Genomic DNA, 23,672 nt, shown 5'->3' on the forward strand with positions numbered 1-23,672 from the left:
ACTAAAAGAGCTTTTTATAAGTACAAAGTAACACATTTTAGCCATCAAGTGAGCTCCTAGTTGAAGTTGTTAGTAAGTGGTTAGTAATAGTTCCATATTTTGGTAATTTATTCCACATTATGAGAGGCAGAGTTTCACATTATGGAGTTGAAATGTTGAGAGCTATGGCTTTACAGCCAGAATCCATGCCATAGACATAAAACAAAATAATGCAGTTAAGTTACACAGAAAATAAAAGGCAATCAGTAAAGTGCACACTAAAACATAACTCTGTTGCATACAAAGACATACATTTTTTTACTTTATAATTAGCCCACAACATTCAGAAAACGTAATGAGAAATGTGATGTTTATTTTTCTCACTATTCCATACATTAGTTGACTACTCTAGTAACATTTAACAGTGATAATACTGTGTGGAAATAATATAATGAATAGAAGGTAGGTATCTAAATAAAATTAGTGAAGCAAGTACTACTTATTTTGCTATGTGTCATATGAAAATTGACAGTGTTATGTAGGCATCTAAATTGCTAATGACAAATCTATGTTGCTTTAAGAAAGTAAACAGGCTAACAAGCAAAAACTATTTGTTAGCATTTATACTCACCTTGTTGGGGGCATGATCAGTGCTGAAACTACTGAAACCATTTAATTTATTGTACATAATGAAGATGGTATCTTGCCACTACCAAAGCAGTTTGTATAATTAGGAAAAATGTGGTTAATCATGGACCAGGAAAATGGCAAACTGTAGAGCATGGAAATAATTACTTGAAAATTGCATCTGCTCATCTTAACAAAGCAATTAGCTTCAATTTTTCCAAGTGTTAGAGCCAGTGTCCTATTTCTTAAATATCAGGAAAAGGCTCTAAAAGAGAAAATATAGCAGCTTAATTTCTTTTTCTACTAAGTCAGTCACAGAAATATTATATATCATTAGCATATAATATTGCAAAATTCATATTAAGCGAGTACTTCTGCTGCTGCTTCCAAAGCATGTTTTGCCTTTTTCTGAGCTAAAAGGTGATTTGGATTGACACCAGTCTAACCTGTTCAGGATCAGATGATTTTTCTGGTTCACTGCATTAAAGTACTGTTACTGTCAGCAAGCTTGACACGTATTGCCTAGTGCTAGGCAATTACAGAAGGTATGCTTAGCCTACAACAGTTGCTGTAAATGACCCTGTAATTTGTTTTCATTGGAAGTTGTTATTAATAATGTCCTTGGAGCATCTTCTTTAAGCAAAAGAGCTAAGTTCACTGTCTGAATGCTGCAAGAAGTGCCCTTGTATTCAAATCCCCACTCCACCTCACATCCACTGCTGAACCTTCCACGATTCTCATGTCAGTCTTCTTTTCCCATATTTTTTTCTGCTTACTAGCTTTTTCCATTTTGAAGATAATGAGATTTCTTCTACTTGAATGCTATAGGCTTTCTCTCTATGTCTTTGTTGACCCTTCTTGACTTCGAAATGCTTCGGATTCATTTTAATTGGTGCAGAAGAATTATTTCTGAAATTTCTGCCACATTCCACAGGGAAAGATACCAGACTGCTGGTAATGTTATTGCCTGACACTGTCCACTGCTTTTGATAAACTATCTCAGAATAAATGTATTTATACTGTTACCACCTGTACCTTAGTTGTACTGCATGCTGGTTACCATACCTCTCAGGATGCAGACACTTAAAACAGGAACTAAGGCCCTTGAAAAGTAGGTGCAGCCAGACAGAAATCCTTCCTTTAATAGCTGTCCTCCTTTGGATACCTCAGAGCTTGTCTGTTCTTTTTTGTTTTTTTCCTATTAATTCCAGCCTCCTGCAATGTCTACCCTATTTGCTAGCTACTCCCATAATCCCATTGAACTAGATTGTATTGTTCCTTTCTTGGGAGTGTTGTCAGTCTATTGACGGTAGTTTAGGTGACTGCCATTTCAGCAAAAATGCTTTGCCAAAAGCACTTTTGATGACTGTGGAAAAATTCCTTTTTTCCACTGTTTTGTGACCTTGATGTAGGTATATTTAAGTTTGGGGGAGGTGGACTACACAAGAGGGTTACCCACTGCAAAAGATTTACTCAGAGTTTCATCAAAAATACTTTCAGTGAAGCATTTTCAGAGATTTTACTTTCATGGAAAGTGGTGTTGATCTGTTGAGGTGAACCTCTTTTCTTCTGTCTGACCTACTCCTTCTCATATACTGTGCAGGTCCGAACCAGTCAGATTCTTTTCCTGCTTCTCAATACGCCATTTGGCTTCATAATATTTCTGTACACCTCTCTAGGTTTAAGCTTGCTGTGATATTTATCCTTACCAGATTGTGATTTCATTTTTTGCTGGTATTTCCACTTCCTCTACCAAGTTTGTATTTTTGTTTCTTAACATGAGCCAGCCCATTCATTTTCACTCTCTACTTCAGAATGAATATTGTCTTTCTTTCACATCATTCCCACTATATGTGACTCCACTCACCTTCTTCTATTGGTGCCCTTGTAGCAGTCATTTCATTTTGTGTCTGACCACACTTTTCCTGAGTCCTGTATTACATTTTGGTATCCCTCTTCACACCCAGCTGCTGTCACCTCTCCTCTTTGGTTGGTGTTGACCACTCACTGCTATCCTCCCCTACCTGATTTCTTGAGCATTAAAGCCCCTAAATGATCTTGTGTGATCAGGTCATAGAGATGCCTTCATCTCTGTATGCCATGCAAGGGAGCCGGTACCATAGAGCAAGGGGAGTGCCCCCCCCCCCACACACACACATACACACACACACACACACACACTCACACTTTTAAAGCTGCAAAGACCTGCCTCTTGGGGAAAAATGGTGACATAGGCAATTATGAGAAACTCCATGGAAGAGTTTTTCTTTAAGGAAGACCCAACATAAATTTGTCCTCTTTAAGATGGACCCATGCATCCATTGCCATGGAGCTGTGATCAGGTCATAGAGAGGCCTTCATCCCAGTATGCCATGGAGCTGTGATCAGGTCATAGAGAGGCCTTCATCCCTGTATGCCATGGAGCTGTAATCAGGACATAGAGAGGCCTTCATCCCTGTATGCCATGGAGCCTCAATGAGTAATTTAATTTCTTATTGACAAACAGAGCATCTAGGTTTTGTATTGTTAAGCTTTCCAGGCTTATCTCTTATTTTGAGAATGCTTGTTTTCTTTTATTAAGATCATCTGAGTAATCTGCTCTGGCTTTTAGTGTACCCTTAGCCCCATATCAGCCTATACGTCAAGATTTTGGTTTTGTACAGTGGGGTTTGCAAAGTTTATGTCTGGGTGACTCCTGCAGTTTTCTTCTGACTCTAAACAACCTGCTCATTGTGGTATATAGATACTCCAGGAAGCTGAAGATTTAGCCTGACACAACCTTCATAACTTTTATCTGGAACGGACTCTTGAATTCCAATTAGATGTAAATTATTCCTGTTTGTCCTAATTTACTTCATCATTTAACTTTCTTTAATCCTCTGAATTTCTTTCTCCATAAGCAAGACTTTTTCAAAATAGGCCAATAGCTGCTCCTTGATGCATTTTAGTCAAGCATTGCTTTCTGATATATCCTGTTCTTTTCTGCCAAGTTTATTTTGCCAGCCACCAACTGTTTTCCTCAGGATTGTTGCATCCTTTGCTGTTGCACTCAGCATTTGCAGGATTTTGTGTGTAGTTTACTCAGTGTCTAGAATTTTCTGTCCCAAGGGTACATGCACAGTTGTATGTCACCTTAAATCCTATGTGTTTTGTGCTTTCAAGAGCAGCAGGATATTTATTTTATATTTTTTCTTGCTTTGCACAATCAGAGTTCCAGGGTCAAGCTGCTATATTTTCAGAGCTCGGTTATTCCTACCACCAAGTTTTATTTTAACTTTTGACCATTCTTTGGAAAAAGTTTGCTACCTTTTCATAGGCTATCCTGTGATTCTGTTCTGTTATGTGACATAAAATCTCTGTCCCACAATAACTGTAATATAATTAAAGAATGAATGTTTTAAATGAATGCGTAATTGAAAGTGTACCAATGTGTGCTGATGAATAAGAATATGCAAATAGAATAGCATGCTAATGAAACAATATGTTTCATGAAACACTGAATTTATATTATATGTAGGAAGTTGGTGGTTAGTCTTTACTGTAAATTATACTCTGCTCTGTGCTATACTTATTTTATACTCCCTAATGTTGTAATGCGTAATTAATGTTGTAATGCACCTGTTTACCCTGTACAAAATGCCACTATACGGCTGTAATGCATTCTGTCTGGAACCAGGTTATGAAAGAAGAGGATCTGAGAGTCAGTCTATCTATCCAGTATCAAAGTAACTAAAGAAATAAAAATACATTGTGATGTAATTTCTGCCCTCCCCCTTTTGTCTGCAGTACAGCTAACCATCAGCTGTTCTGAATGTTTGTCCTCATCCACTCAGTTTACTGAACCCAAGTCGACCATCTTCCAGACTAACTTTGTCCATGTTCATGGCTGGTAATGAAACTTAGTATACCCGTAGCAACATCATACTAGTGTTGAGAGAGTGTTTTCCTCTTAAGGCTTAATCACCCCCCCCCCCCCATATTTATACTGTTCAATGAGATTGCATGTTATGGGCTGTTCAATGCAACCAAATCCCTTACCTCTTGTAGAGAGCACTCCCCCTGTCACCAGCCTTACCCCTTGTAGAGAGCACTCTCCCATGTTCCCAGCTTTACCGCTTGTAGAGAGCACTCCCCCTGTCCCCAGCCTTACCCATTATAGAGAGCACTCCCCCATGTTCCCAGCCTTACCCCTTGCAGAGAACACTCTCCCTGTCCCCAGCCTTACCCCTTGTAGAGAGCACTCCCCCATGTTCCCAGCTTTACCACTTGTAGAAAGGACTCCCCCTGTCCCCAGCCTTATCCCTTATAGAGAGCACCCCCCCATGTTCCCAGCCTTACCCCTTGTACAGAGCACTCCCCCTGTCCCCAGCCTTACCCATTATAGAGAGCACTCCCCCATGTTCCCAGCCTTACCCCTTGCAGAGAACACTCTCCCTGTCCCCAGCCTTACCCCTTGTAGAGAGCACTCCCCCATGTTCCCAGCTTTACCACTTGTAGAAAGGACTCCCCCTGTCCCCAGCCTTATCCCTTATAGAGAGCACCCCCCCATGTTCCCAGCCTTACCCCTTGTACAGAGCACTCCCCCTGTCCCCAGACTTACCTCTTGTAGAGAGCACTCCCCCATGTTCCCAGCCTTACCCCTTGTAGAGAACACTCACCCTGTCCCCAGCCTTACCCCTTGTAGAGAGCACTCCCCCTGTCCTCAGCCTTACCCCTTGTAGAGAGCACTCCCTCATGTTCCCAGCCTTACCCCTTGTAGAGAACAGTCCCCCTATCCCCAGCCTTACCCCTTGTAGAGAGCAGTCCCCCATATTCCCAGCATTACCTCTTGTAGAGAGCACTTCCCCCATGTTCCCATCATTACCCCTTGTAGAGAGCACTCCCCCATGTTCCCAGCCTTACCCCTTGTAGAGAACACTCCTCCTGTCCCCAGCCTTACCTCTTGTAGAGAGCACTCCCCCATGTTCCCAACATTACCCCTTGTAGAGAGCACTCCCCCATGTTCCCAGCATTACCCCTTGTAGAGAGCACTCCCCAATGTTCCCAGCTTTACCTCTTGTAGAGAGCACTCCCCCATGTTCCCAGCATTACCCCTTGTAGAGAGCACTCCCCAATGTTCCCAGCCTTACCTCATGTAGAGAGCACTCCACATGTTCCCAGCCTTACCCCTTGCAGAGAACACTCACCATGTCCCCAGCTTTACCACTTGTAGAGAGCACTCCCCCTGTCCCCAGCCTTACCCCTTGTAGAGAGCACTCCCCCATGTTCCCAGCCTTACCACTTGTAGAGAACACTCCCCCTATCCCCAGTCTTACCTCTTGTAGAGAGCACTCCCCCATGTTCCCAGCCTTACCCCTTTAGAGAACACTCACCATGTCCCCAGCTTTACCCCTTGTAGAGAGCACTCCCCCTGTCCCCAGCCTTACCCCTTGTAGAGAGCACTCCCCCATGTTCCCAGCCTTACCCCTTGTAGAGAACACTCCCCCTATCCCCAGCCTTACATCTTGTAGAGAGCACTCCCCATGCTCCCAGCCTTACCCCTTTAGAGAACACTCACCCTGTCCCCAGCCTTACCTCATGTAGAGAACACTCCCCCATGTTCCCAGCCTTACCCCTTGTAGAGAACACTCACCCTGTCCCCAGCTTTACCCCTTGTAGAGAGCACTCCTACATGTTCCCAGCCTTTCCCCTTTTAGAGAACACTCCCCCTATCCCCAGCCTTACCCCTTATAGAGAGCACTCCCCCATGTTCCCAGCCTTACTCCTTGTAGAGAACACTCATCCTGTCACCAGACTTACCCCTTGAAGAGAGCACTCCCCGTCCCCAGCCTTATCCTTTGTAGAGAGCACTCCCCCATGTTCCCAGCCTTACCCCTTGTAGAGAGCACTCCCCCATGTTCCCATCATTACCTCTTGTAGAGAGCACTCCCCCATGTTCCCAGCCTTACCCCTTGTAGAGAACACTCTTCCTGTCCCCAGCCTTACCTCTTGTAGAGAGCACTCCCCCATGTTCCCAGCATTACCCCTTGTAGAGAGCACTCCCCCATGTTCCCAGCATTACCCCTTGTAAAGAGCACTCCCCAATTGTCCCAGCTTTACCTCTTGTAGAGAGCTCTCCCCCATGTTTCCAGCATTACCCCTTGTAGAGAGCACTCCCCAATGTTCCCAGCCTTACCTCATGTAGAGAGCACTCCAGATGTTCCCAGCATTACCCCTTGTAGAGAACACTCACCCTGTCCCCAGCTTTATCCCTTGTAGAGAGCACTCCCCCTGTCCCCAGCCTTACCCCTTGTAGAGAGCACTCCCCCATGTTCCCAGCCTTTCCCCTTGTAGAGAACACTCCCCCTATCCCCAGCCTTACCCCTTATAGAGAGCACTCCCCCATGTTCCCAGCCTTACTCCTTGTAGAGAACACTCACCCTGTCCCCAGCCTTACCCCTTGTAGAGAGCACTCCCCCTGTCCCCAGCGTTACCCCTTGTAGAGAGCACTCCCCCATGTTCCCAGCCTTACCCCTTCTAGAGAACACTCCCCCTATCTCCAGCCTTACCATTTGTAGAGAGCACTCTCCCATGTTCACAGCCTTACCTCTTGTAGAGAGCACTCCCCCATGTTCCCAGCATTATCCCTTGTAGAGAACACTCCCCCATGTTCCCAGCCTTACCTCTTGTAGAGAGCACTCCCCATGTTCTCAGCCTTACCCCTTGTAGAGAACACTCCCCCTATCCCCAGCCTTACCCCTTGTACAGAGCACTCCCCCATGTTCCCAGCCTTACCTCTTGTAGAGAGCACTCCCCATGTTCCCAGCCTTACCCCTTGTAGAGAACACTCCCCCTATCCCCAGCCTTACCCCTTGTACAGAGCACTCCCCCATGTTCCCAACCTTACCTCTTGTAGAGAGCACTCCCCCATGTTCCCAGCATTACCCCTTGTAGAGAGCACTTCCCCATGTTCCCAGCCTTAGCTCCCAGCCTTAGGTCTTGTAGAGAGCACTTCCCCCATGTTCCCATCATTACCCCTTGTAGAGAGCACTCCCCCATGTTCCCATCATTATCCCTTGTAGAGAGCACTCCCCCATGTTCCTAGCCTTACCCCTTGTAGAGAACACTCTTCCTGTCCCCAGCCTTACCTCTTGTAGAGAGCACTCCCCCATGTTCCCAGCATTACCCCTTGTAGAGAGCACTCCCCCATGTTCCCAGCATTACCCCTTGTAAAGAGCACTCCCCAATTTTCCCAGCTTTACCTCTTGTAGAGAGCTCTCCCCCATGTTTCCAGCATTACCCCTTGTAGAGAGCACTCCCCAATGTTCCCAGCCTTACCTCATGTAGAGAGCACTCCACATGTTCCCAGCCTTACCCCTTGTAGAGAACACTCACCCTGTCCCCAGCTTTATCCCTTGTAGAGAGCACTCCCCCTGTCCTCAGCCTTACCCCTTGTAGAGAGCACTCCCCCATGTTCCCAGCCTTTCCCCTTGTAGAGAACACTCCCCCTATCCCCAGCCTTACCCCTTATAGAGAGCACTCCCCCATGTTCCCAGCCTTACTCCTTGTAAAGAGCACTCCCCCATGTTCCCAGCCTTACCCCTTCTAGAGAACACTCCCCCTATCTCCAGCCTTACCATTTGTAGAGAGCACTCTCCCATGTTCTCAGCCTTACCTCTTGTAGAGAGCACTCCCCCATGTTCCCAGCATTATCCCTTGTAGAGAGCACTCCCCCATGTTCCTAGCCTTACCTCTTGTAGAGAGCACTCCCAATATCCCCAGCCTTACCCCTTGTACAGAGCACTCCCCCATGTTCCCAGCCTTACCTCTTGTAGAGAGCACTCCCCCATGTTCCCAGCCTGAGCTCCCAGCCTTAGCTCTTGTATAGAGCACTCCCCCATGTTCCCAGCATTACCCCTTGTAGAGAGCACTCCCCCATGATCCCAGCCTTACCCCTTGTAGAGAGCACTCCCCCTTTCCCTAGCATTACCCCTTGTAGAGAGCACTCCCCCATGTTCCCAGCCTTACCTCTTGTAGAGAGCACTCCCCCATGTTCCCAGCATTACCCCATTGTAGAGAGCACTCCCCCATGTTCCCAGCCTTACCTCTTGTAGAGAGCACTCCCCCATGTTCCCAGCCTTAGCTCTTGTGGAGAGCACTCACCCATGTTCCCAGCATTACCCCTTGCAGAGCACTCCCCAATGTCCCCAGCCTTACCCCTTGTAGGGAGCACTCCCCAATGTCCCCAGCCTTACCCCTTGTAGAGAGCACTCCCCTATGTCCCCAGGCTCCAACAGGGATCAAATGCAGAGATATGCTCAAATGCCTTCCTTCCCCTTCCCCAGGAATCTTTCCTCCCTGCCACCATTGACGAGCATTCAGATCACTGTTTGAACTCAGGTCTGCCGGGACATAGAACTTTAACCCTGTACACTAATGATGCAAACGTGTTGTGGTTTACTTCCGTTGCTATTATTGGCCCATGATTTTTGACCAAATAAACCCACTTGAATGAGTCACTTTATAATTCCTGAGCTTCTTTCCTGCACTCACAGGTCACTGTGTGTGAATTTGAAATATGCCTTATTTAATACACTTGATGTAGCCCTGTGATAAATAATTGCTGCTTGTCCTGTGTCATTTCACACTTAGAAACTTGTCTTAGTCTAATAATCAACAAGCTAGTTTATATTCAGCGTTAATTGTCTCATACTGGTTTCACTATTTGCTAGATAGCTTCCTTGTTAAGAGTAGCACAAAAACAAAAATCCTAATTTTGTAAACTGCGCTCATAGCTTTATGATTTCTGCTTTACTGACTTCCTATTTCACACAAGTTTTTATGTAAAAAACAAACAATTTCTGATTTATCATCACTCATATAATTAAAATGAAGCCTCACTAGATGTTGCCATAGATGTAGAAGAATACACATACACACACACACACACACACACACACACACACATACTCACTCACATATATATATATATATATATATATATATATATATATATATATATAGACAGAGTATTACCTACCAGTTTGTGACGATCAGTTTTTTGTCTCATTGTTCATCACAAAATTCATACCAAAAACAGTGAGATGAAAAACCTAAAAAAAAAAAAATTTTTTGGGAGGAGGGAAACTCCACTGCACTCCTAATGTGAGATCAATCCCCCTAAAACCCATGAAATTATAAATATCAAGTTCATGGTCACACCATGGTGAAGAAAAGGAAAGAAAAACATTGAAAAGCTCACCACCACTTGCACAATAGAATACATCATCATGGAACTCACCATGACATTTGTGAAGATTGGAGGAAGATGGGCGAAGGCTGCCAGCCTAGTCAAATAGAATTTGATACATTATTCTATCAATTGTATAAATAAATGTAAAATACAGGCTTGTGTTTTTAAATGAAAGAAAACACTGTCAAATGTGAACTTCAAGATTGTTGCAACTTGCAACATTGCCATCTGCTGTAAGGAAAACCAAGCATCTGCTGTAAGGAAAACCAAGCCAACCATTTCAGATGTGTCTTTTGAAGTTGGAAAGGTATTATGAATCTCTTTGATGTTTTACAAGTTGGCTCCAGTGGGTCTGGATGAAGGTTTCATGCCCATTGTTTTAAGGTTAAAGTTAAGGGCCAGAATTTACATGTGGAAGGTGCTTTATTGCTCTGGTTTTTGCTAGAGTGTATATGTGAAATGCTTTGTATTGTTGTAGTTTCCTGAGCAGGTGTTAGCTTGCAAAATAATGCTGTTTGTGGCCAGAGAAAACCTAAGTGTCAAAATGATGTAATTTGGGAGGGCCTCGGTAGAGCTGTTGGTTAGTGTTTCAAAACTATTGTTCAGTGAGAGGCTGTAAGCATTTTGATCTTGGACATCTAACCCAACACTGCTTGCTCTTTATGTATGTAAGTATGATAATAGCAGTGTGATTTCTCTTAGGAATAGTTAAACTTAGAAGAAAGATAGACTAAGTATTTTTCTTTGAAATCAGATCTTTCCTACTATATTGTTTTGAGTTTCTCTGTGATCTCTGACCTTGAGTAGCATAATACTGTAGTAGTTTTGTCTTGTATTTTAATTAGTTATTATTAAATATTTTAAAACCTTTACCTGTGGCTGGTTTATGTAGAGATAATTTAACCTCTAAAGTACATTACATATTTACAGATTTTACTGTCAAAGTCACTCCAAATTAAGCCTTGACTGTCTAGTCATACTACCATTTGGATTATAATATTGCACAGTAATAATTGGACACCCTTTCAAGGGCCTTTGGGTAGCTGATAATTATATTAAGCTGGTGGTGGCAGTAATTACTACCGTATAGTCTGGGTAAAGGGGCACAGCTGGAGAATCTCTGTCAGCCTTTCCCAGGAGTGTCTGTGAAGTTGTATAGATACATATCTCAAAGTGTGGGTGTGTGTCAGCTTCCTGGGCAGGGACACGAAGCACTGGATGGTCAGAGAGGGTACTGGAGGTTAGCTTGCCAGCTAGGCTGAGATCTGGACCCTATAGCTGTGCCAGTGGGGAGTCTTATTGGGGACCTGGAGAGCAAGGGAGCAACCAGCCCCAGACTGACTGTGATCTCTGTGTGCACTTAACAGAAATTGTACTTTACTGTGTGTATTAGTTATCCTTTCCTCTTTTAGCAGACGACCTCCCTGGTGTTAGTGGTGAGGATTGAGGCTCCTTGATTGCTGGGCCAGTGCACAATCGTCACAACATTAAATAAATTCTCAGACTTCATCCTCTTGACCAGTAGTACAATGAAACCCATCACGTGACTGTATGCATACTTTTTGCAGATCCTTCTTATCAAAATCTTCCAGGGAATATACCTGCACCACACCACCATGTATAAGAAAACCATAAAAGTGACTTATCCCTGAATGTCATGATCATGACAGCATGTGCAAATGTTGAAAAATGTACTTCCAGGGCATAACTTAATCATATCTTAATCTGTCCCTTTGTTGATATTAACTCAACTACTTATTTAAAGTCCATTTCATTATGTGTTACATTGCAGATCTCTTTAGAAATTATATAGATTATGTGTGTGTGTGTGTGTGTGTGTGTGTGTGTGTGTCTGTGTGTGTGTGTGTGTGTGTGTGTGTGTGTGTGTGTGTGTGTGTGTGTGTGTGTGTGTGTGTGTGTGTGTGTGTGTATGTACTAGCCCCATCCACAGCTAATATAACTATGCTTCAGAATCACTCCAATTCTATGGAAGGGACAGAAACTCAACAAAATAGGAGTTTGATGAGTCAGACTTTAATAATGAGTAACGGGGGCCATATCAATTTAACGCTTATATGCTTTCAAGTCATAGGAATAGATAATCAAATAACTGAGATGATATTTCTGGGCCACTGAACATAATGTCTAGCATTTTCTTTTGATTACCTGCAGCATAAATACAGGGGATTTCAATCCAGCAATGCACAGATTGATGCAAACAGCATTGCATGTTATCTGTGTGAGGTTTTTAACTTAAAGCAGACAAGACCCTCTTGTGTCTACTACATCTTGTTTCTGATACACTTGTGATGATATATCATAATAAGCAGAGTTCCATTATACCTCAATCAGTAACTATAGGACAATGAACATTATAATGTATGAAGCACTTAATATTGAGGATGGACAGACAGTTAACTGGATCATTCACAGACAACCAAGGCACCACATTACCTAGGCGGCTTCTTAACCTTATGTTGTGTCATTGATTACCTGAAGCAACTTTAAGTTAATCTTTTGGGGCATAAACACAAACATACAAAAAATTGCTAAAAAAGATGAAAGATTATAACATTACAAATGAGTACAGTAAAGAAAATGCATGTGATAACTCCTCTCATTTTTAAATTATAGAGAAGGGCTTCCTGAAATGCTATGCTAGTCTTTGAAAATTCCATCCTGTATTTGTTTCAAAATGCAGTACATGTTGATTGTTCACTTCTAATGAGTACATCAAAAGTTAAATCCAAAACTCATCTAAAGAACCTTTGCTAATCAAGCTAGCCTGTCTTTAGTGTAAAGCATAGAGTCTAGAGATGCTAGCAGAGTGCAGTCAAAAATCTACCCCATGTTTGAAAGTAAACTATGTTTCTCTTTAGATATGGTTGTTATCGTTGCTTAGTTTTTGGCACAATGTAATCTTACAGTTGGCAAAACTGAGATCATGGCACAGTAACATTGTCCACTGGAACTCTTGGTGACCAGGACTAAGTTTAAATAAAGCTTAAACAAAGCTTCCAGTTTTCTTATTTTTGTTTATTTTTAATTAAATAGTGTTCAAAATATATTAAGACCCATACAGTACTTCTTCCTTTCTCCCAAAGTCCCAAATATGTTTATGCCTCCAGAAATTAATACAATTTTCACTCATGTGAGTGCAACACTGTCTCTCCTTTATTTACTCATTTACCATACTGAGAGCTTATAAATCAACTTAAATCTTTTTCTTCACAGCTGTAGGTTTTGTAAGCCATCTGTCTTAAGCTAAATATAGTAATGTAATGTGATGGGACTGAGGCTAGGTATACGTTGTCTCATTTTTGTTTTTCAATACACTTTCTTATGTTTCTCCTTAGTGTTTGTATTTAATGCAAAAATAAGTATGGTGTACCTTTTTTCTTTTAGCAGCAAAGAAGTATTCTCTAGTATAGAGGTATATTTCCTGCAAAAAATAAAAAAGTGCTCTTTGGGGTATCTTACTCAGAAAAACCTGGTGTGCCAACTGAGGCTGTGTATAACATGCATGCTTCATAGAGGAAGCTGTTTGCACTCAGCTAGCTACTTCTGCATTTAGAGCATAATGTCAATCCAGTTTCTAACTCTTCTTCAGAAAGGACAATTTACCATAAAAGAGAGACAGAGAGAGAGGCAGACAGAGACAGATGAGGAGAGATACTTTTCAAAAACACACCCAAGGCTAATCTGATCTACTGAAAGAAATATACACCTTGTGACAAAGAGAAATCCAAAGGTTACAGGATCACATACTTATCACACTACCACTACTACTGTCACTAGTCAGAACCAAAGTAGCAATAGTCTTCTGCAAGATTTTGGCATATGTAAATAAATATGAAATATTTAATCTTGAACAACATGGAGTCACATTCAGCTACAGCACTACAGACACAATAATATGATCAGTCAATGATCACTTTCTTTATAATACTGACAAGAGTAAACCGATATGCAATTTTAGCTGGCTTTAAGGGTCTCTGACAGTGTTAACCACACCTGTTGTCTAAAACATCTCCATGTAGATATTACAAATAACCAGTGATTAATTCACAAAGTATCTTAAAAGCAGATCACTCTGTATTTAATGGATGTGTAGTGCAGGGGAGTGGAGCTGAGCCTACTCCACAAGTAAGCCATGGTCAGTTAGTGAATCCAGGAAATGGAGAAGTAATCCAGGAAAGGAGAGCAGCAAATGTCCAGCACTGGTTTAGCTTTCCCATGAAGGAAGGTGCTTGCTGCTGGATGGATAGCTTGCTACCTCAGTACTTGCTGATGGAGTGGTTATTGCCTGAGTGTATCCTGCTGGATGAATGAATTAATGTCTGTATGTTTCCTATTAGATGGATGGGTTATTGTCAGATTGTTTCCCATTGGATGTTTCATTATTGTCCGAAAGCTTCTGGATGGTGCAGTGGTGCAGCAGTTTGTATTGTGCCTCACATCAAGAGGTTTTCTGGTTTGATTATTTGCTGGGGTGCCTTCTGTGCAGAGTCTGCATGTCCTCTCTGCGTTTGTGTGGGTTTCCTCTGGGTGCCCCTATTTCCTCCTACATTACAAAGACATATATCTGGAGTGTTTCTCCCCAGACCTTTGCTGAAAATTGTCTCGTTCCAATTCAGACTTTCCTGGTAAACAAATGTTAAATAAAACAAAAATAAATAAATAAAGCTTCCTATTGGATGAAAAAGTTACTACTTGAATGCTTCTTGTTGGATGGAAGCGTTACTATCTGAGTGGTTCCTCATGGATAGATGGATGGGTTTTTATCAGAGTTCTTCCCATTGGATGGACTTACTACTTGAGTGTGCCCTTTTGGATGGAAGGGTCACTACATGTGTGCTTTCTGTTGGGTGAATGGTTTAATGCTTCTGTACTTAATTTTATATGGATGGGGTATTGCCTGAGTGTTTCCCATTGGATGTTGTATTATTACCTGAATGCTTTCTGTTGGTTGAGAGGGTTATTGCCTGAATGCTTTCTTTTGGATTGAAGGGTAACTGCCTGAGTGCTTCCAATTGGATGGATGGGTTATTGCCTGTGTGCTTCCTGATGGATGGGTTACTACCTGAGCATTTCCCACTGGATGAATTACTATCTGAGGCTTCTGATTAGATGCATGGGTTACTGCCCAGGTGCTTCCTGTTCAATGTAAGTTGTATTGCCTTACTGCTTCACCTTGGAAAGAAGGATTATTGCTTTAGTGCTTCCCAATGGATGTAAGGGTATTGCTTCAGTGCTTCACATTGGATAGATGGGTTATTGGCTAAGTGTTTCCTATCAGATGGAAGGGTTACTATCTGAGTGGTTTTTCATGGATAGATGGACGGGTTTCTTCCCATTGAATGAACTTACTACCTGAGTGTATCCTTTTGAATGGAAGGGTCACTACCTGTGTGCTTCCTGTTTGATGGATGGATTAATGCTTCTGTACTTCCTTTGAGATAAATGGGTATTGCCTGAGTGTTTCCCATTGGATGTTGCATTATTGCCTGAATGCTTTCTGTTGGATGAAAAAGTTATTGCCTGAATGCTTCCTTTTGGATTGAAGGGTAACTGCTTGAGTGCTTCCCTTTGGATGGATGGGCTATTGCCTCAGTGCTTCCCATTGGATGCAAGGGTTGCAACCTTAGTGCTTCCCATTGGATGGATTGATTATTGCCTCAGTTCTTCCCATTGGGTGTAATGGTTATAACTGTAGTGATTCCCATTGGATGGATGGGTTATTGGCTAAGTGTTTCTAATTGGATGGAAACATTACTGCTTTAGATGGCTAGGTTCCAGAATGAGTGCTTCCCACTGGATGCATGAATTACTTTCTGAGCACTTGCCATTGGAGAGATGGATTATTGTCTGACTGTTGCCTGTTAGATGGAAGGATTACTACTTGTCTGCTTCCTGTTGGATGGATGAATGGATTAATGCTTGTGTGCTTCCTGTCATATGGATAGGTTATAGCCCAAGTGCTTCCTATTGGATGTATTATTACTGCCTGAAAGTTTCCTACTGGATGGAAGGGATACTACCTGGATGATTCCTGTAGAATGGAATGGTTACTGCCTGAGTGTTTCCACTTGGATGGATAGGTTATTACATGAATGCTTTCTGACGGATAGAATGGATACCGGATGGTTTATTAATTGAGAGCTTATTGTTCCTGGATTTTATCTTTCACTAGTATCCCACCCTTATTCCAATGGACTCAGGTAAATGGGTTTCTGTCCCTTTCTTATACGATGGTACTGAGATATTTGGAAGTTGTGCTTGCATGGCTCCTCACCAGCTTAGTCCTATTTCCCCTATTTAATCCCTCTGTGACCCTGTTTCTTTCCAAAATAACTGGCATTGTTTTCTTTTCTGATGTACTTTCTTTTTAATTTATCTTTTTGTTTAATTATTTTTATTTTCAGTTGTGGTATCTGATGAAGTCCTATTCATCTACTAAGAATTGCTTATGCATCCATTAATATCTTGATTAGTATAGAATGATTTCCTGTAACTCGGGCTGACTTTGGGGATTTCATTCAGTGATTCAATTATATGTTTATAGACTCTGGGCCTACATAGGTCATTTTAGAGTTTGTCTTGTTATTGTCCCTGCTATATAATGAATTTTAAAACCAATTATCTAATAATGTTTGAAAAGATATAAGATCTTTCACCCATCTAATAAACCTAGGTAGTGAGTTCCAAAGTTTGCTGTCCCTTAAGAGAAAAAAAGAAGACTTTTAATTCTGAAGTTGCAGTTGGCAAGCAAACCAAAAAATTGTTCTTTCTGGCATCAGTAAGATGATCAACAAAATATGTATCTAGCATAGCAGCTATATTACACTTCCTTAAGCATTTGTAAATCATTACCAGATCATCTCAAAAACTTGTATGTAACCGAGTATAAAGACAGCAGTTCAAGTTTGCCACTATATGACAAATACAGCCTTCAGTTTGCTTAGTGATGGCTTTCTGAATATGTTGTAGCATTTTAATGTAACCCTCAACACACACAAAGGGCCCTCCATATTCAATAACAGGGTGCACACTAGCACTATTTCAGGTAATGCCCAACTATCTCTGCTAGAAAAGGAACAGAGTATGCTCTTAATAAACCCATAATATTTCCTAATTATATTTGTGACATTTACATAAATTTGAAATATGAGTGAACCAGAATACCTAGATCCTTTATCACATGTGACATTACACAGACTTGTTTATCCAGTACATAAGGTTAAAAGTTATGACTGATCCTGAAATGCACAACAATGCATTTATAGATACTACAATTCACACCTCTTGATAAAACACATGCATATAGTCTATCAAGACACTTTTGCAAATTATAGCAAACCTTTATATTAGTAACTGGTGTTCCAATTTTAATGACATTGGCAAACTTATTCAGCCATACTATTTCTGAGGTTGGACGTTCTGGCATTACCAGTTCAAACAGCAATGGTCCTAATACTGACCTTTGTGGAACTCCTCTAGAGATGTGTTTGTAATCAGAATAGCAGTTCTTAATTCTCATTCTGTATCTTCAACTCAGCCACCACTGTGACACCCACTTAACTCATGATTGTTTAGGATAAGCAAAGACGTGATTCAGGTTTAGACACAGACCCTAGGTGGAAGTGGACTGGTAAGGGTAGGGGTAACCATTCTTTTAAAACTTTTACTATGGTAGACTTCTTGAGGTTTGGGGAACACATAGCCATAAACAGCATGTCCCACTATGGCTGGCACAGTATTCTCTGGTTTACCTCCTATTCATGTAGGCATCTTGGATAGGTTACTGCTTGAGTAGTAGCTTACATCTGTTTTGGCTGTTAGTCCAATACCCAGGGTTTCCTTAGTACAGGCTGGTTATTTCACTTTGACAGGTAAAGGGATTCGTGATTTGGAACAATTTGGACCCCCCCCCCATTCTTAAGTGGCTATTTTGCTTTATTGATGTGGAGATTTCACTCACTCAGGCTGGATATGAGCTCTATTTCAGAGAGCCTGTTTGTTCTTTGCCAGCACTCACCTTCCGTCTGTTAATGATCTTTTTGGCAGAGAGCCTCCTCCCATTACTTGTCATCTGAATTCCCATTACGAGCAGATTCCCACGACCAGTTCAGCAACTGCACTCTTTCCAAACCCTCCACCTCATTATCAGGAGCTGGTTCTCTGATGCCATTGTATTACAGCTGCAGACCTCACTACCTTATAAGTGTTCATGAGAGCAGAACTGCAAGGCAGTTTTCTCTCTTGCTGTTCTTCTGTATGTCCCTATAGGCACATTCCTAGAGAATGTGGTCAGGAATTGGCTGGCACTTTTCGGTGCTTACTTGTGTAGGAGGCTAATAAGTGAGCATCCCCCTCTTTTACTTGGGACCCTTGTAACATCCTGTACTTCTCAGATTTCCTACTGATTTCTTTCATCTAGAACCCTGATTGGTTGTTTTCAGTGTCTGATGCTGTACTTCATTTTGGGTTTATACTTTTAATACAATTCTGATGGTCTCATGAAGTCCTGAGTTAGGACAAAAGAGCTCACCTAGGTTTTGTAACTTGTATTCATTGGTTCCAGCAATAAGAGTTTACAGTCCCTATCTTTATACATGCTTTTTTTGTCTGATCTATGTCTGTGTGTGTGTGTGTGTGTGTGTGTGTGTGTGTGTCTGTGTATATACTGCAGTTAAGTATATATCTGTCTATCTATCTATCTATCTATCTACCTATCTATTCTCTCATAGGTTCATAAGTATATACCAGACTAATGACCACTATGGCTCTTATAAGCCTAGCTGTGCAACCCAAGTCAATTGTGTCCCTATGTATCATTGGCATTTGTTAGGAGGAGTTATGTTGGGAAGTCTCTAGAGGTTATCGGATGGTGGTAATTTGGGCATTACTGTTTGCCTTTGTCTATCAGACACACGAAGGCCAGACCTGGGATGAATTTTCAGTTTCTCATTTGTCGGTCATATCTGTCTGTCTATCTATCTATCTATCTATCTATCTATCTATCTATCTATTCATGTATACAAAAACAGAGAGATTGAGATCTTACAAATTTATGTGTAGCTCATCATATTAGTAGATGTAGGTTGTTATGGCAGTATAATTCTTTATCTCTGAGAAATAGCCAAAGGTGGATGTTTCCCTGTTACTCTGACTTTTAGAGTTTTTCCAGATGCCCCCCATGAGCTAAGCTTCTTCTCCTCTGACATAGCAGTCGGTCTAGTATACGATTGTACCCATTCACTGGACCCTCAAATTATCTATGGCATGATTCTGGTTATCCCCAGTAGGGGTAATATATAATTGTCAACCAATATCTAACCAAATGGGAAAGGTTAATTTGAGCACTAAAAGGGAAACCGGGTAGTCTTAAAATTGCCTGCAAGGGCAGTTAACCTAGTATCTATCTATTAACCTATGAATCTATAAAATGAGAAGCTGCTTTCATCATCATGCAGTTCTTTTTAATGAAAAAGGGGTCAGATTTGCATCACTCCAAGCGATGCCTCAGACTCAGAGCCCTTTGTTTGTGCAGTTCATGAGGGTCTTAGTACTAAATTTGTGTTCCCATATCACAGAAAGGCATCGCTGACTTTGATCCTTGGATGCATATTTAGGATAGGGTCCTAGAAAAGGGGGTTATAATAATTACATGGATCTATTTGGATATGATGGTGTACTTAACTCCTCCATTCCCCTGGACATCCAAGGTGAATGAGCAGCATTGCTCTAGAGTCAGCGGACAGAAATCCATCCAGTGATATTTATATTTGAATATTTACTATTCGGGTGAGTTACTCATACATCTGTATTATGTTCATTATAAGAATCACCACTGCAGTACAATTCCTTATTGTGTAAAAAGCAGAAAAGTGGTAGTGTAAATAACTCATTGGGATGAGGTTGTCTTGTGCCCTAAAAATGAGATAGGCAAAGTTTCTATACTTTTAACTTGGTTTTACAGCTTATATGGCTTGGAGAAAGTATTCATAGATATCAAAGTTGCTGCCATATCACTATCCTGAACAGAAACATACAGGATGAATGCTGCTGTGATGATCACTTCTCTAGTGGAGCAAGCTTTGACCACAATACCCATGGGCTTTTTGCTGAAATGATAACATAAGGCAGTATGGTTAACTTGTCATTTTGAAAGCATTTAACTGAAACTGGCTAACCTTTCTTGCCCAACATAAAGGAGCTAACAAAGCTGGTTCGATTGTGTTGTGTCTTTGGTACTGGCAGAGTGGTATCTGAACTGTCCATGGACATCAAACAGGTACAGAATTATTCTCCCTTATTGTTTGGGATAGAGAAAGGGACAGTTGGATGGGTGCATGCAGGACCAGCTTAAAGACCACTTTTGACATAAAGAAGGCATTAATTATATGTCTTTCCCCTTCCTTGTGGAAAACTATATTTAGGCTGTGAGCATGTAATTCAGATACCCTTCTTAAAAATGTTACTATCACAGGGAAAATGTTTCACAAGACAAGAGTTTTAAGTTATTGGAAACACTCAGTTCAAAAAGTGCTAAAATCAGCTTTCAGTAACAAAATTCAAATCCCATAGGGGTTGCAGCATCCTACCTAGGGCTTGAGGTGAAGCACACATTTCAATACATGCTTGATGGGAGGAGTTGGAGGATAGTGGAAGCTTCAAGTATGACAAAATCTAGCTTCTTATTAGTGAAAGATGAACATTGCTCAAAAGTATCTTGTTCAAAGGGAAATACATTCTCCTTGCCAGAAGCTCTGCTAAATACTTTACAATGTGTGGTTTACTGCACTGTTTGGTGGTAGACCATAATTGTGTACCCCAATGAAAGACTTTTCCATTGAGCTAAGTATGACTTCCTAGCACTCAGCCTGCAGCATGTCAGGAACTACCTCTGAGAGTATATCTTTAAAGGTATCAGGTTAAAAGGATTCATGCAACCACCTTTAAGCTGTTCAGGTTTGGAAGAACTAGAGCTCCCCTAGTTGTGTGTTTAGTGTGGAATGCTGAAGACTAAAAGAAGACCCTTTATGACCTCCTTGTCCATTTGAAGCAGCAGGAAGAAATCATGTTTTCTGGGGGCATCACCAGTAAAAAACCTGGCCCCATCTGATCTAATTTTTGGAATGCACATGTTAATAGTGGAAGGTGTTCAAATGCACAGATAAGATCCTTGTGTCAGTGTATGGTGGAAGGCATTCACCATCTAGGCCCTCCTGCGTAGGAATCTGGAGTAAATTGTTTGCAATTAATGATTCTTTTCTGACTCAAACAGGTCTATTTGTGGCAGATGCCAGTTGTGTAAAATGGACCAGAACAGTTTGTGGTCTCTTTTCCCCTCAGAGAAAATATATAGAAAAATTGATTATACTGTCCTAGCTGATGTACCAGTTTCCACACCAGCAAACTCCCTCCACACATGTGGTTAGATTGCATGTCTCACCCCACTCGTTTATATATTGCACCATGTCAGCACTCTCTTTGATGATTAATAGGATCGCTTCTCTGGCATTATTAACAGTCTGACAGCTTTCATGGGCAAAAGTATCACCATAATTTCTTTATGATTGGTGCATTTTTTTAGCTAGGTCATTTTTTTAATTTTTTTCAAAGCTGCTTGCATCCATATTCAGCTGCGTTATGTACTTCACAGGCAATGTTGAGGCAATGTTGAGCGCATTAATCATCAGGGTCTGATCCCATTTGGGCATCATCAGAGCTCTGACCAAATGGAGTTCCACCTGCTTGTCACATGGAGTGAACTTTTTCCTGATGGTTGGGATGTATCGAATTAATTTATGCAGGGGGAAAGCAATGTGGCTACAATACATTCCTTAAATACCATTGTCTCTTTCTCATATGCAGCCTGGCTAAAGGTACCATCAAGATCGAAGCAGATATATTACTCTGGACCCTGAGGATTCCCCTTGGTTTTGAAATGGAATGCCTATTGTAAGCCTACAAAAAGGAGCTTCAGCTCCTGTGAAGGATAAGTTGCCCCCTCTTCACATCAACAAATGATCTCCAGGAGATCTTCTTTGATCTTTCTTGCACTAAACGCAATATTCAGAGGTTTAAAGAGAAGTCTAGGTTCAACAGGCAATCCACAGTCATGGGTGAGCATTTTGAATTTAGTTAATTTTTTAGCCTGGAAGATTCCAGGAGGTGTGTCTACAGTACATCCTTCTTGGGGCACAGGGAATGGGTGGAGTAAATCTTTGTCCCTCTTCCTCCTCCTTCTTTTGAAGAAGGGTTTCCACTGAACAGTTGTCAGTCACATGTTCTGACACTTGCATGTTATGTGCATTAGGTCCTGGATTGGAGGGATTGCTAAAAATGTCTGGATTTCTCAGACTTCAAATCTGCAACCTAGTAATAAAATGTCTCCCACCCATCTGTTAAAAGGTCAGACTGAACCAGGTCTCCTTGAAGTGTGATAACTTCTCACTCAACAGGTGGGAAAAAGGGCGAGGAAAAGGAGTAAACTAGAGGCGATGACAGCTGGAAGCATAGTCACTACTAATTAGGCAGTTTGTGGGGTGGAAGAGAATTTTTTCTGCCATTACGTCAAACTTACTACCTTCTTCTGCCTCTGCTGCTCTTTCCCTCACATGCCTTCCTTTGCTTGAATTGCTCTGTTCTTGTTAGCTTTTAAGGCCACTGTTTTGATAATTGCTGCTCTATTTTGGAATGTGTTGATGAAATGCTTGTTTCACTGACATCACTGTCTTGCTATTTAATTAATTTGTTGAGTGAAGATGAAAAAGTGGCTATTTATTAAAGAGTGTGTACTAAACTGCCATTTAGCATCTTCGGATGGAGGCTGCTCTCTATGTTAAGCATGTCCTTGGATTATAGTTTTAGTGGCCATTGCTCTGCTGCTGGCAATGACAGCATTGCACCCAAATGAAATGGAATGCTTGTCCACTGTAAAAGTAGTCTTGGTCAGTTTGCAGACTTTATTCCTCAGCCCTTCTTTTGCAACATCTGAGATTGTGTAATCGCTTTGTCTCAGGATTTTACTTTGGCATTCTGTAGTGTGCATTTGGAAGCTGGGCACCTTAATTACAAACATTCTTGTCAGACTAGTCCAGGATTCTGCTATGTGTATCATTTTGGAGCATACTAAGATCTGTCATCAGCAGGTACCTTCTTTCAGCCTTGAGTGAAACTTCAGCTGGATTGGTCATTGTGCTCTCGTAACACTAATGTCCTTTGTCTGTAACGGTTATTCAGTAGGTAGTAAACTTGCCTTTGATGGCAAGAGAATAAGAATCCTGGGAGTTCTTTTCCCACATTAGGCGCTTGGAATCATGTTTCAGTAGTAATACAGTACTGTAGCATTTGGAGATGTGTGCTATAGTCCTGGGATGTCATCTTTCAGGTGGGATTGAACTTAGTTGGAAAGGTATCCTTTCTAAACACAGCAGAGTGCTCACAGAGTGCACCCGGTTGTATTCCCCCAGACAAAAAAATGTGCAATAAATGAAAGTCTTTTGGCAGAATCTGACTTCCACAGTCACACCTATTAGAACGTGTTTAAGGTAATATCATGGGCACTGAAAATTTCAAAAAGCTCATTTCAAAATGAAATACAACTTTTCAAAATCAGGTAGTTGTAGTCAATATTTAGTAATGAACAAAACAAAAGATGAATAAAAGTTCCCAGATTGGATACATATTTTCTGCAAGCCGCTGAAGAGAATAATAATGCAAACAGATCTTTGTTTTAAGCCGTATATCAATATATCAGACTGTCGACTGAAGTGGAAGAGGATAACAGCTCATGAGGGTGTCTGTGAAAGCTCTAGACATCAGA

General features: G+C 41.4%; 1 protein-coding gene across 1 annotated transcript in view; it reads left to right on the plus strand.

The window, feature by feature from the left end:
• Positions 1–23,672, plus strand: part of ADGRB3 (adhesion G protein-coupled receptor B3) — a 3,555,978-nt gene that overhangs the window by 1,920,085 nt on the left and 1,612,221 nt on the right. The window lies entirely within an intron of this gene.

The sequence above is a fragment of the Protopterus annectens genome, chromosome 2.part2, assembly GCF_019279795.1.
Source record: "Protopterus annectens isolate FY-2018-M chromosome 2.part2, PAN1.0, whole genome shotgun sequence".
Taxonomy (NCBI): domain Eukaryota; kingdom Metazoa; phylum Chordata; order Ceratodontiformes; family Protopteridae; genus Protopterus; species Protopterus annectens.